Genomic DNA, 14,521 nt, shown 5'->3' with positions numbered 1-14,521 from the left:
AAGTTTAAGTTCATGACAAATAATATATTTATTAGAATTTATGATTTAATCAAATATTACAACATTTATAACTAGGCCATTTATTCATTTTTTATTCAATTGTTATAGGCTTATGTTATTTAATATCTGTACAAAATATTATGAAATATAAAAAAATTTAAAAATACAATATTCCAATTTTTCTACCTGAATATTATAATATGAAATCGATTTTTTTATATTTTTATTGTAAACTCTCTATTTGTTTTCATTTAGATAACAAGTTCGAATATTCGATTGAAAATAATGTCAATATATTAGAGTATTGTATATTTTGTATTATATAATAAGGTTTATAATAACAATTAACAGAATTACTGTATTTTATTTTAGTTAATTTTTGCATGAATATATGGGTTTAATTTGTGTTTGGTTAACTTTATGAACTATATTAGCTATATTTCTTAATGTTTTACTTGAGTATTTAAATATCTATGATTTTAAAGATATTGTTTTTTAAAATTTTTTTACATTTATTTTACATTATTGCAGCAACAATTCCATCATAATTAATCATTTTTAATCTGTTATTTATTCTAAGAAAAAGTTGAAAAAAAAACGAATTAAATTTATTTATTGTAATTTTAAAACTTTACATTTTATTTGCATTTAAGATTAAATTGATTGGATATGTATTTAAATAAAACAAAATTGAAAGTGTATTTATATACAATGCGATTTTTAATGTACCTATACTTATAAAAATATAAAAGTATGATAAATGTGTAGGTATGAGTTAGCTAGGCGCCTACGTAATTATTATACACACTAGCATAGTAATTAATAACTCCAAAGAAACGATGGATATACACAACAGTGTGTAAAAATAAATTTTAATAAATTTTAAAATATATTGTCAAAATTCAAACTTTGAATGCTTATAAAAAAAAAATTGTGACTATATATTTCTTTTATTTTTCAACTGCTATTGTTATATGTTTATAATATTATATATATATATGTTAGGAGTCTTGTATTAAATTTTCAAATCTTAGATTTAAAAAGAAAAACTTTTATGAATTTCTATCTAAGATAATTTGAACATTGTCGTGATTTTTACCTATTTAATCAAAATTTGAAATTTAAATGATGCTTATAAAAAAAAGTTAAATAAATAAAAAAAAAAACTAATAATGATCGAAAGTTTCAAATACCTATGAATAGTTCAAATTAAGTCATTAATTAAATTAAATTTTTGAAAATTGCATGGTGGATAGAATATACTTACATAAATATTCAGTGAAAATTTAATGTATCTATATGGTCATTTTTTTAAAAGTTACATCAAAAACCAAAATCGATTTTGTCGAATACTGGATTGTGCATAAAATTTCCCGTTTTTCCCTAAATGTTTAGTTTGTTTATCCCAATTATTTAGAAAAATATTAAATTTTTTTTTCTTTTAACCCCCCAAAGTACCAACTAGATTCACTTTCTGATCTGAGAAGGTATTGAAGTAGAAAATCGAAGCATTTTTACTGCCCCAAAACATGATGACAGACACAAGAAAAAAACACACATCATGGTAAAATCAATACATTCCTCGCTCCTCTCAGAATGTATAACAAAAATGATAATAATGATTTAATGTTGGTTGTTATTGTACTATGTAGATATGTGTTATACAACAAGACGTATAGTATTACTAATTTTATTTTATGCATTTTAGGAGATGTTTATTTGTCTCATCAAGTCCTATAATATATAACTATATGTATAGTGACTGATGCTGGAACTTGTAAACATTTTTCCAATTCAAATGTGTCAGTTATTGTTTGTCAGCATTCAACGAGAAGGTACATAAATGTTTGACGGTTGATTATTAATTGTATATTTGCACTTTACAGACTTCGCATTGGATTGTGTCTTTTTGCATATACAGGGACACAGGGTGTCCCGTAAGGATTTACCCATCGCATCTTCCGAAATAATGGTGATATCGAAATTCTGATTTTGTAATAAAACTCACAGGGATAAGAATTACAATTTTTTCATATTTTAATTTATTTTAATGTTTTGGAAAAAGTTAAAAAATATATTTTTATATTTAACTACTTCCAAAAAAATTAAAGATAGCCATTTTGTAGAGTTTATTTTTCTGAAAATATTGACGTTTCAAAATTTTATTTTCATTAATTTACTGATTTTTAATAATTTTTTTAGTTTCGAGAAAAATTGCGAATTATTTAACACCATAATGTTATCAAGCATGTGACTCGCCGCGCCCCGCGTAGGTACCTATATTCCCATACGGTCCGTGTTCCTAATAGTAATAAATTTATAATCATATTTTATTTCTTCAAAACTAGAAAAAATATCAAAAATCCGGAAATTAATGGAAATAAACTTTTGAAACGTCAATATTTTCAGAAAAATAAACTCTACAAAATGGCTATCTTTAATTTTTTTGGAAATAATTAAATAAAAAATTAGATTTTTTAAATTTTTTACAAAATCATTAAAATAAATTTAAAAATGAAATAATTGTAGTTCTTATCCCTGTGAATCTTATTACAAAACAAGAATTTGATACCTCCATTATTTCATGAGATATCGCAATGGGTAAATCTTCGCGGGACATCTTGTATACCAGGGATGGGCAACTGGCGGCCCGCGTTTACCTTTTTTATCTGGCCCGCGCTACATTTTCAAATTACTTCATATAAAACCTCATCCTCAAGTATCACATTAAATAATAATTGTAAGTATAAATAAATAAAGATAAAAAATAAATGTTAGTAAATTTGAAGGACCTTTTTTTGTTTTGCTTTCTCCTATGCACCGCGGCCCGTTAGATTTTAAAGTACTTAAAAGTGGCCCGCTAGTTACTTTGAGTTGCCCATCCCTGCTGTATACAGATATCATATGTTTAAAAATAATACTAAGTGTATTTTTAGAATTATAAAGATTTAATATTGACGTTCAATGAGTTTAAAAAACAAAATTTTAATATACAAGACGATATTATACCTCTCTGGTCATATGGTATCCAAATCTGGGGCCAATCCAAACTATCTAATATCAGACCTATATACAAGCTTTCGGAGCCTTCCAAACCATGTCTTAGACAAATAACCGGAGCCCCAGGGTAATGACCAACGACATATTACATAAAGATGATGTACAAATCTCAGAATATAGGTTCATTCAAAATTCAATGAAATAGCAACTCGGCATCACAAAAAATTCCGATCAAAACTCCATTCACACCAAAACCCTTTAATTTCTCGTATGTCCTCTTCAGCATATCCGAATTGGATCCCGAATAATAGGGTTAAATCGTAGGTACCACACAACTTCACAAGTTTGGTCTGAGATTATTTTAATTAAGTAATAATGTATTTTATGTAAATATACAATCCAAACGAAAAATATTGTCATTAACATTAATTAGCTATATTGTTAGTTAAGTATTACTTTTTTTATATTTTCCTATATAAAATATGTCAGTGCCCAACGATAAGCTTGGAAATAATAAAAAAAAGAAACTGTATTATACTAAAAGAAAAATTTATAAAAGACAAAATTAATATCCTATACATTTTTACCAGCACACGCATGATTTTTTAAACAATATTTTATATTTATTTTTATCTGTATTATATAATACTTACTTAATGTATTTATATACATATTTAATTATAAAACTTTTTATATTTTTTCTTTATTTAGTTCCTGCATGTTATTGAAATTTATTATTATAATACAATTTGAATAATTTATATTTTTAATGGTAAAAAACAACTTAAAAAACATTTTTAACCATATCTTAGGTCTAATAGATCATAGACAGTTCTAAGTCTGTTAAAATGGGAAAGAAAATGATATTAAGTAGTACTCGTCAAAAAAAATTAATTAAGGATCCAACTAGTGTTGTACCTGTAAAAATCCCGGACCCAACTATTATAGTACCTGTTGAAATCCCGAACCCAATTAGTATAACAATTTTTAATTCGGGATCCAACTTGTATGCAGCCGTCTTCTGTAACCATCCCTAGTAACCCTCCATGGAGAGTAAAAAGAAAATGGCCGAGAGACGCCCTTGCTTAATACAAAAAATAAAATAAATAAATGGGCTCTCCATATTATGAACCTACCAAATTAAACAGGAGATACTGTTGATAGACGGTTTCCCCTTTCAAGCCAATTAATTCATCTTTCTATTTCAATTATTATCCAATTTACTTATTGCGCTTTATATATAGATTGTAAAAATAGCTTTTTAAAAATAAAAATAAAATATTGGCGTAATATATTAAGTTCACCCCTACTCTCAAAAAAATTGTCCCAGAGACGTCATTGGATAGTAATCACAAATTCTTTAAGTTACATATATATAATATAGAGGCAGAACTGCGAACTTTATATACAATAGAAAATATTGAGCCCCGGGTTAGGTTAGTTATTAGTTACTACATTATCTATAGATATAAACGAATATATATCTATGATATCAAGTAGGTATAAAGAATTCAGCACAAAGACAACTTCTAAAACTGAAAGTATAAAACAATGGTGTAATTCAATTAATTTGTCGTACAGACTTTTGACTATTCAATAATAACTCAATCCATACACCCACCGAAAATATATTATTACCATTTTCAAATTATTAAAAATACTATATGACAATCTAAAAAGAATAATACACAATTTTCAAATCATTTCCAAAATATTCTATTAATACAATTATTAATATTAATATGTATGTATTGGCATCTACATGTAGTATTTGACAATTTAATGAAATTTAAAATTGTGAAATATTTCAAAATCATTTTTTTTTTAAATAAGTTTTATTAATATAACAATGTATGTATAATTAACATGATAAATCAATAAAAATGAACTGATAGGTAATTTAGAAATTTTTAGGTAGACACGTAGACAAAATATATTAAGCTATTGTGTTAATATGAATAATGATACAAACTAAGTACTAACTAACTAACTAGTAAAAGATTATTACAAACACACTTATTAAATTACCTTAGTTGTTGAGGCTTCAAAGTAATAATAATAAAAAAAAAACACTTATTATAAATAGGTATCCAATGGTCAAGATAATCAAGTTATGGACTTATGGTAATGGTATAATATAAATACATTTAGTTATTAAAAATGTAGTCTCATGTAAATTTAATTGTTTTATAATATATATATATATATATATTTATTATTTTAACTATTAGCTAGTGCATGCGTAAAATACAAATATTTTTAATGAATTTAGTTCTAAAAAAATATTTTGTAAACCAATTATAATATTATTTTATACAGTACTATAATACCAGCCGATTATATAAATATCCATATATTGGTATAATCCTTTATTTGAAAATTTCACTTATTTATTAATTATATTATGATAGGTACATGGTACATTATTAATAATATTTTTACGAATAAATTTAAAATGATACCTAATATTACGGTCAATGATGTATTGTAAATTTTAATATAATGTACCAATCTATAATTTTAATATCACTATATAATTTACATGTGATTAATATGGTTATAACTTTACAAGTTATGATTTATATATAAATCTCCTTAATATTATTCACTGATCATAATATTATAGCTGACAACTAACAAAATATTAAAGTAAATTTTTGTAGATACGTACCTAAATTTTATTAGGTTGAGCAAAGCAATATAATAATTTATAAATTATAAGTAATATTATTTTTTTTCCTTCTTAGACCAGATCGATATATATTAAAAATTTAAAACTCCACATGTCCTGATATATTTTATTTAGAGTTTACTGGCTCAACACTTTTCAACATTTTTTTCATCGTTATGACGACGGCCGTATGATTATGTGTGTCTTAATAGACGCCAAACAGGATATACTATCCTGTTTGGCGTCTATATCGACCTATGTCAACGTAGCACAATAATAATTCAACGAAATAGTCTCAGCATTTCATGTCCTCGAATAATACAGACAGATTCCAAGTACTGATCAACTTCTAAACGTTCAAGGTGTCTTGGTTTAATTGTTTTTTTTTTTTTTTTGTCAAGCAGATATAGATCCACTCTTGATTAAAAAAAAACACATAACTGTGACTATTTATAATTTGTAATAGTTATATTATAGATTTTAATTGCACCAACTATAAAATACATGCATTGACATATCATTTTGAAATCGTATAGACCAATAACAATATTGTTGCAGGACGTTATAATAATTTTATTCGATAAGTCTATTCAGAGAAAGTAATATAATATACTTCCTACATTTTCTTGCAATATAAATCAACGTCGCAGTATACAAATATAATATGTAGCTTTTATATAACATTATGCATTTTATATATACAGTATTTTGGATTTCTTAACGGTCTTCTACAGTAAAAAATTGAACAAAATTGCAGTGTTTAAAATTCAACTTTCAAATTAGTAATTACACATCACTAGCTATTGTGCTAGGTTAAATGACATAAAAAATAAGCTTATATATTTCAATAAAAACAAAATGCTTAGTACAAAACATAATATTAAAAATAAATACTATAGAAACACTATATTATGTTAGCTACCTACGTATATAGGTGTAAAAATATGTATTTCATTGTTGTTACAAACAGAATGTGAAACTAAAGCATATGTGCCTGCGTATGCGTCACCAAAAATAATTAGGTGCCCATATTAGGTTGTTTTATGTTTTAAATAAATTTTAGACACACAATTATAAATTCCTAATTTTTCGTATATTTATATGATCTGTCATCAGTCATCACACTTCTAAAAATCGATATAGTGAAAAAAATATAAGCTATTATTATTTATTATTTATGTCAATTTTACTACGAAATTCATGACAGTTTTTATTGTTTTTAATAGTCAATTATAATCGCAAACTACTTACAAGTCTCTTTCAGTCACTAGATCGTTTTATTTTAAGTCACCGTATTTCATTTACTACTACAAAATACTCATATAATACCCATATAATGTACCCATTACCCACATAATACATCATTTAATTATACAATAATTTTTTAAAAACGATTTAAAACACATTATTGCATCCTTAAAAAATGGTCAAGGTAAAATCAATTTGTTGGTTTTATTTTGATCCATAAATTGTATCTAATTAATATACCCTATAAATATATAGAGCTGTATGATAACGAGCAATATAAACAAATTTTAAATTTTAAAAATCATATAATATTATCTATGTTGTAACTATTTTCCTAACTAATCATGCACGCACAAGACACATCTTTCTGAGTCTAAACGAGATACAAATTACAAATACGAACTATAAACCATAATTTATATAATAAGTCTTATAAAATATTTAATAATCCAATGGTGTTTATAAGATTGGAGAATGCAAGGATGGATTTACTACTAGTCCACCATTTTTACGGTAATAAATATAAAATGTGTGAAATAGACTAAAGGAGGAGAATCTGTCATCAGCATCATATACATATTTGCCCAACTCGTAGATATATAGGTACATTATATTTATAAGGTAGTTTAGTGTTAATATTAACCAGTAGCCAGATATTATTCGTTAAATATGCAAGGAATTAATTGTTGTTTGTATAATATATAAATAATAGTATAGGTACTTAGTGATAATTTTCTATTAATTAATTATTATAATTTATCAGTTCACACCCAAAATCAAACGAACAAGGCGAACAAGCATATTTTCAATTGGGGTTTTATAAATTTTTTTACTTAACATTGACCAATCGATTAAAACATTACACGCACAACACTATGCATAATATATGATTATTTGTACTTCTATTCAGAGAGAAATAATACAGTATAACAACGCACTGCACGTTTGTCATCTTTAGAGCCCTGTGGTCACGCAAGTTGTCTCAATATGGAGGTAGTTTTGAAAGTAAAAACGAACATAATATAGGTACCTATGTTACTATTGCTAATGCGTACAAGGGGTTTTGATACTAAATATGGAAACAACCGAAGGTTATCTACTATTCATATTATAGTCATCTGCTAGTATACGCGCTTACGACAAACTCCGTTATAATAACATTAAGCCTTGTATAATTGTACACAATTATACGGACCATGTGTAATTTTATTATGACGTATGTTGAACAATATATTTTGCGACCTGCGAGTACCTGAAAAAGCGTCACAAATCGCAATGTCCGAGAAATACAAAGTATAACGTACTGTACTGACAGAAAAATGTTTTTTTCAATATATAATGTTTTAACATTATTACCTATATGTTGAGTTTTACGCATATCATTTGGTAAAAATTTCAAAGGCGTTTTTTTTTTTATCCGTTTATTATTATACTCGTAAATTATAAAACACATAGCTCAAAAGAACAAGTTTACAATAATATAATAATTTGAATCTATCTATAATACAACCTGCAGTAAGCAAGCTCTTGTGATGATAGTAGAGAGTTACAAAATCTAGTAATAAATATAATAATTGCTCAAAATAAATACAATTTTCAACATTGTTAAAATTTCAGTATATAACATAACAAACTAATATATAAATATATAATATACATACAAAACTATTAAAATACTAATCTAATATAGAGTGTCTAACCAGTTAGCAATACATTTTTTGAGATTCGAATTTTTAAGATTCCTAGAGTTAGAGTATTTACTTATTTTAATATTAATTGGCAGTGAGTTGAAATACGTAGGACTAAGATAATCGACAAATTTGTTTCCGAGAAATTTTTAGTAGGAGGTATTTTAGCATCATATTTACCCAATTTTCTATTTTATCATAAATGTTAACTACGTCCACCCACAGATTATAATTTTTAATTATAAATATATAGCTATTTCCTTGTACAGTTTTTCTAGTGGCAATACATTAAATAGTTTAAAATTGTCTTTTGTTGATCCTTCTAGGCTTATCTAAATAAGACAGATCCTAATTATTAATCTTTGTTGTATTATTAGTAGCCGTATAGTGTGTTTTAGCGGTACCTTCCCAGACCAACAGCCAACAGGTCGTATTGTAATATTACTTGATATAAGCTAGGCAAGATAAATTATTCGTAAAGTATGAACCGGTAAAATTTTTTTTAATTTATAAAATTTGAATGACACAGTTCGTAGTCGTGACACAATGTTACTCACATGTAGATTCCATCTCAAGTTCTTATCGATTATTAGTCCTAGATATCTAGATCACGACACTCGGAAAATACTTAAACAATTTAAAAAAGTTCATTTTCACAATTGTATATTTTTAAACGATCAAAGGTATTTTCATCCTTGAGAATCGAGAAATTAATAAAATTTGTTTTATTATAACTAATTGTAAGTTTTCTATGATTCAAGTAACCTATTACTTTTTTTAAACCGAGTGTAACTTTGGTTCACACGTCATCCGAAGTATCACCAAAAAAAAAAGAAACCAATATCATCTGCATACGCTACGACTTGCCCATTGATATCAAGATCACATATACTATTATAATATATAATATAAACAGAGTAGGACTCAAAATACTCCCTTGAGGTACTCCGCAAGCAATTAACATTTCATTTCCTAAAATGCCATTGATTTTTACTTTTTCTTTTCTTTTGTTTAGATAACTTTTGAACCATTTGCAACTTGATTATTTTTATACCAAATTAGGAAGTAAATTGACAAGTTCAGCATGATCCACGATCCACCGTGTCGAAGCTTTATCTAGGTCTAGAAAAATGCCTGTTGCTTTTTTACGGTTATTGAGTGCACTATAATATTATGTAAATGATGTCGCATTGTATAACGCATTTTCGGCACTTAATTTTGGTCTGAAACCGAACTGGTTTCTAGACAGAATATTATTTTTTCCTAAAAATTGGATTAATCTATTTTTTATTACCTTTTCAAGTATTTTAGCAAAATTACTAATCATTGAGATAGGGCTATAGTTACTAATACTTGATCGATCACCGTTTTTATATAATGGTTTTATAATAGCTATAGTTTAAAATGTTGAAATATATCTGGAAATATACCTTCCGATATACTTAAGTTATAAATATAGGTTAAAAGTAATGAGATATTTTGTGCTATAAAACAAAAATATGGTCTAAACAAGAATGTTTACTACTTAACGGCTTTCTAGTAAACACATTAATAAATGATTCGTATCCATATTCTGATATCTTATCAAGGTATTCGTTATTAGTGAAATTCTGACCTATAATGGTTATATTCATATCATCAATTAAGATTTGATAGCTTTTATTATTTATTTCGTCTTTTAGGAATATTATTTAAGATGGTCAAAAATTCATTGATATCCCTTGAGGCCTGTTGAGGGGGGCCTATATACACATTATACTCACAATATATTAAATGGAGTATTGATTATTACAAGACTTATTTTCATAATTCATAATGATAAATTAATAAATTATAATAAAACAAATACATTTGTAAATCAGACTGTAGGTGCGAAAAAATATTTTAATATAATTTTATTTGCTTTCTACAACACTACAATAAGCACCTTTTTTCAAATAGTTGAACAATTTTTTTTTTTTAACAAAAGCCAAGAAAGGAAACGCACTTGCTTGCTGATTAAAAATTCAGTATTCACTTTAACTGTCAGACAGACACCCGTCTAGAAAAAAAGAAACAAAATTGGTCCTTGAAGTATCGCTTTCTGCTTATAGTATATTTACCATCATTTGATTTTATTATTTTTATTTTAGTTTTTACTGGGTCAAGTTCGAATCTTTAAGTAATAAACTTAAATAGTATTAACATAAAAACATAGTGCTGTTTTTAACATTTTGTTTTTTGTGCGAAGTTGCTCGCTATGTTGTTGTAAGGATGCAAATACATCAAAGAGCCAATAGGTACCCCCACCTATCCTATCTACCTGTAGGCTGTAATAACATAAAAAAATTGTTAACATTTATTTATAACATACATTTAGGTAGTTTTTACATGTATTATTATTAAAAAAGATAATATTATTATTTTGATAAATAATTATACTGAAATATTGATATAAGATCCTATTCGTTTCTACCAAAAAAATCTGTTTCATTTTTGGCACCCATCGCTTACAAAAATTGATAGGGTAGACTTCATCTCCATCAAAATTAATAATTTAATAAATTTAATATTTATCTTGTTATGTTTTTGTATCTACTATACCAGAGGTATTCAAACTTTTTCAGCACGCGGCTCCTTTGGGTGTTCACAATATGTTTACGGCTCCCAAATTATTATGAAAAAATTGAAACAACACACGGATACAATATGGGAGATATGTTATATGGGTGATAATAACAGTGACTTTAGTAATAGAAATAAAACTTCAAATGCTCGAATCGTAAGGTGTGTCGTTTTCATTTCAATAATGATTGCAGATAATATTTATAATAATTATACAGGACTTAGGTATGATGTTGGTTTTCGGTGCTTTGACGCGGCTCCCTTTGCAAACTCTCACGACGCCCCTGGGAGCCGTGACGCACAGTTTGAATAATATAATACTATAATATAGTATTTTTATTTTTCAATTGTTTGCCTTAAGTATACTAGTACGTACAAATGTTTGAATGCTCTTATTTAACATTTTAAAGATGCGTGAATGATTTATTAAATATTGTTTATTATTAAAAAAATATAATTAGAATTATGTATAATTAGCATGTTTAGAATAATTTTCTCTCTCGAGTATATTTCACATTTTCACAAGTATATACTAATTTGATTCCTATTTTTTTTTTTTGCATGTCACAAATTTATGATTCACCAATTCATCATGGTCATGTTGATTGCAGACAAGATGCAAAAATATAGTTTATTCTAAATAATATATTTTTTACAATAATAAACTTGCGTACCTAACTCTAATAAGTTATGTAACAATAATAAATTAGTAACAATTATAAAATACTTAGTGCATATATTAAATTTGTATAGTACTTAAAGGCAATAATATACTCACTGTTATATCAGGGATAAATATAATTTATATATTTTTATTAATATTGTAGTCTGTAGATACAATAGAAAATGTAAGAGAACATTTTAAATTGAATTCAAATGTCACTCAATCGCATTCTATATTGTATGTAGATAACTACTAGGTATGTGCATAATTAATAGATACTGAATTCTAATATAGAAAGTTAAGATTAAATATTCAAAAGCTGATGATAATGTTTAACGACAAAAATTTATTACAGGAACTCTGTTCAGAATTTAATTTAATACTACACAAATAATATTAAAATTAAAATATTTATGAGTTTTTTGTGGCCCTAAGAATTAAGATACGTTTTTTTTTTTTTTTTTTTATTAGCTTTCAGTGAGATACATGTTATAAAATTATATAAGTATACCAATATAGCTAATTTACTATAATAGCATACCTAGGTACATTATACTTAGGTACTAACTTGCAGTGTGTCGCGACCTGCTATTTAGGGTGATGGGTAAACCGTGATGATGTGTGAACCCAAACATTTTTTTATTACCTATGTATATTGTATTCTTAATAAATTTGGATGTATGATAGATATATCATATAACCAGTATGCAGTATTATAATAATATATATTGGGCGGCATCGCTCTTTGGGCATTTCGCGGTGTCTGAAGAGAGAGGCTGCCGCCCCCCAACCGGGCATGGCAGAAACCTACGGGCGCCCATTCAAAATTCTGCCAAAATACCCACGTGTTTAAAACCTACAGTACCTTCCCCTACAGTTCCTCCAGGCTAATGACCTCAGTTGTCGAAGCCTTAACCCTAAAAAAAAAAAAAAAATATATATATATATTATATTACATACTTTTTTGAATTTATATATAGGGTGTAGGTACATATTAAAATGTATTAGTATTTTAAACTACTAAATTTTTTGTATGTTAAATACTATGAGATACGAGTGATGACGAACTATTTAAGTTGAATACCTCTAACGGATTTAATTATGTACGATTCAGCTGATTTAGATGATAAGTTATGATATATAGGTACCTAACCTATATAGGCATATAAAGCATATATTTAAAAAAAAAATATATATTTTACATCTACGATAAAATGAGTACAAACAACAATGAACGTATAATATTATGCTAATACTTATTAATCATTTTGAGATTAGGTTTCACGAGAGCGCCTTATACGAATGTGGGTGAGCGTCTAATATGTAGACAATAATATTATCGGTAAGTACCTAGTTACTACCTACCTATACAGTTTCTACGTTGACGCGTAAAAATAAGCAACTAATATTATTATAACGCAGTTTTGATCGGTCATTATAATGAAAGTATGAAGCTCGACAATTTTTTTTACAGTACTTGGCTTACTAAATATATTCAATATTATTACAAATTATCGTATAGGTACGAGTAAAAGAAATGACGTCACTATTATGTGGGTAGAACAAATATGGCATTGCTGTCAAACTGGTGAACAGGTATTAAACGACACATAAACATAGTCCATTCATTTTATGGTCACGCAATTCAATAAATTTCGAATCAGTTCTTTCCATTAATCAAAATATTCAATGATCACAGCAGCTACGAAGTTGCTAAACAAATGTGTTAACAAAACTAATTTTCAGCTACCGTTATACATTGTTAATGATACAGACATACCTATCTGTAGTTTGTACTTATTATATGTTTTGGCAACCGTAATTTGATGAAATTAATTATTATTTGAATAAAATGCATTTATTATCACTTTTTAAGTAAATTACCTTTAAAACTGATATAAGCGAGCGCTGAAGCTATAAAACTGGTAGCAACTCATGAATTACGCCCCATTGATCAAGTATTGAATTATTAAACACATTTTCGAAGCTGATTTTTAATTTTATAAATACATATCAATTTTTATGAAAATACTTAATGTTACAACATTATTATAATTTATAAAAAATTGACAATAATGAAAAGTTCGATAAAAGCAAAATTTGATTCACTAAAAAGACGTTTCACCAATACGTTAATTTTGATTAGTAAAGGTATATTCTGCGGAATTATTATCATACGAGCTATTTTTAATATAAATATTTCATTGTAAATCTGAGTGCATTCAATTTAAAAAAACACAGAAATGTAAATTTTATTTGGCAATATTAGTTTAGGAACCATTTTTGAATACTCAATGCTAATAAATTGTGGGTGTAAAAGTAACACGTTTAAAATAGTACATTTATTTTATTTGGTACCTTATTCGTATGCTCTCTACTAGAACTTCAGTGGCCAACACATCTCTACAGAACAATTTTCATGTTTAAAAATTCATTTTGTAAATTTTTAATGTGCAGCGGTAGGTACACATGGACGATTTAGATATATTTTTTGACTTTATAATTTCATTAAATAAATTATGTACATCTCCAATTAGGTATATGTTCCTAATTTATCACTCTCTCTATACATACATAGGTAGGTATATTATACATATATTATATGGAATTAATTTTTTTCTTTAAAAAAAATTCTAGCTATATAAC

The sequence above is a fragment of the Diuraphis noxia genome, unplaced genomic scaffold (genome assembly GCF_037042655.1).
Source record: "Diuraphis noxia isolate RWA-SAM2 unplaced genomic scaffold, SU_Dnox_SAM2 contig0004, whole genome shotgun sequence".
NCBI classification, from domain to species: domain Eukaryota; kingdom Metazoa; phylum Arthropoda; class Insecta; order Hemiptera; family Aphididae; genus Diuraphis; species Diuraphis noxia.
Note: the sequence above shows the minus strand (reverse complement) of the source record.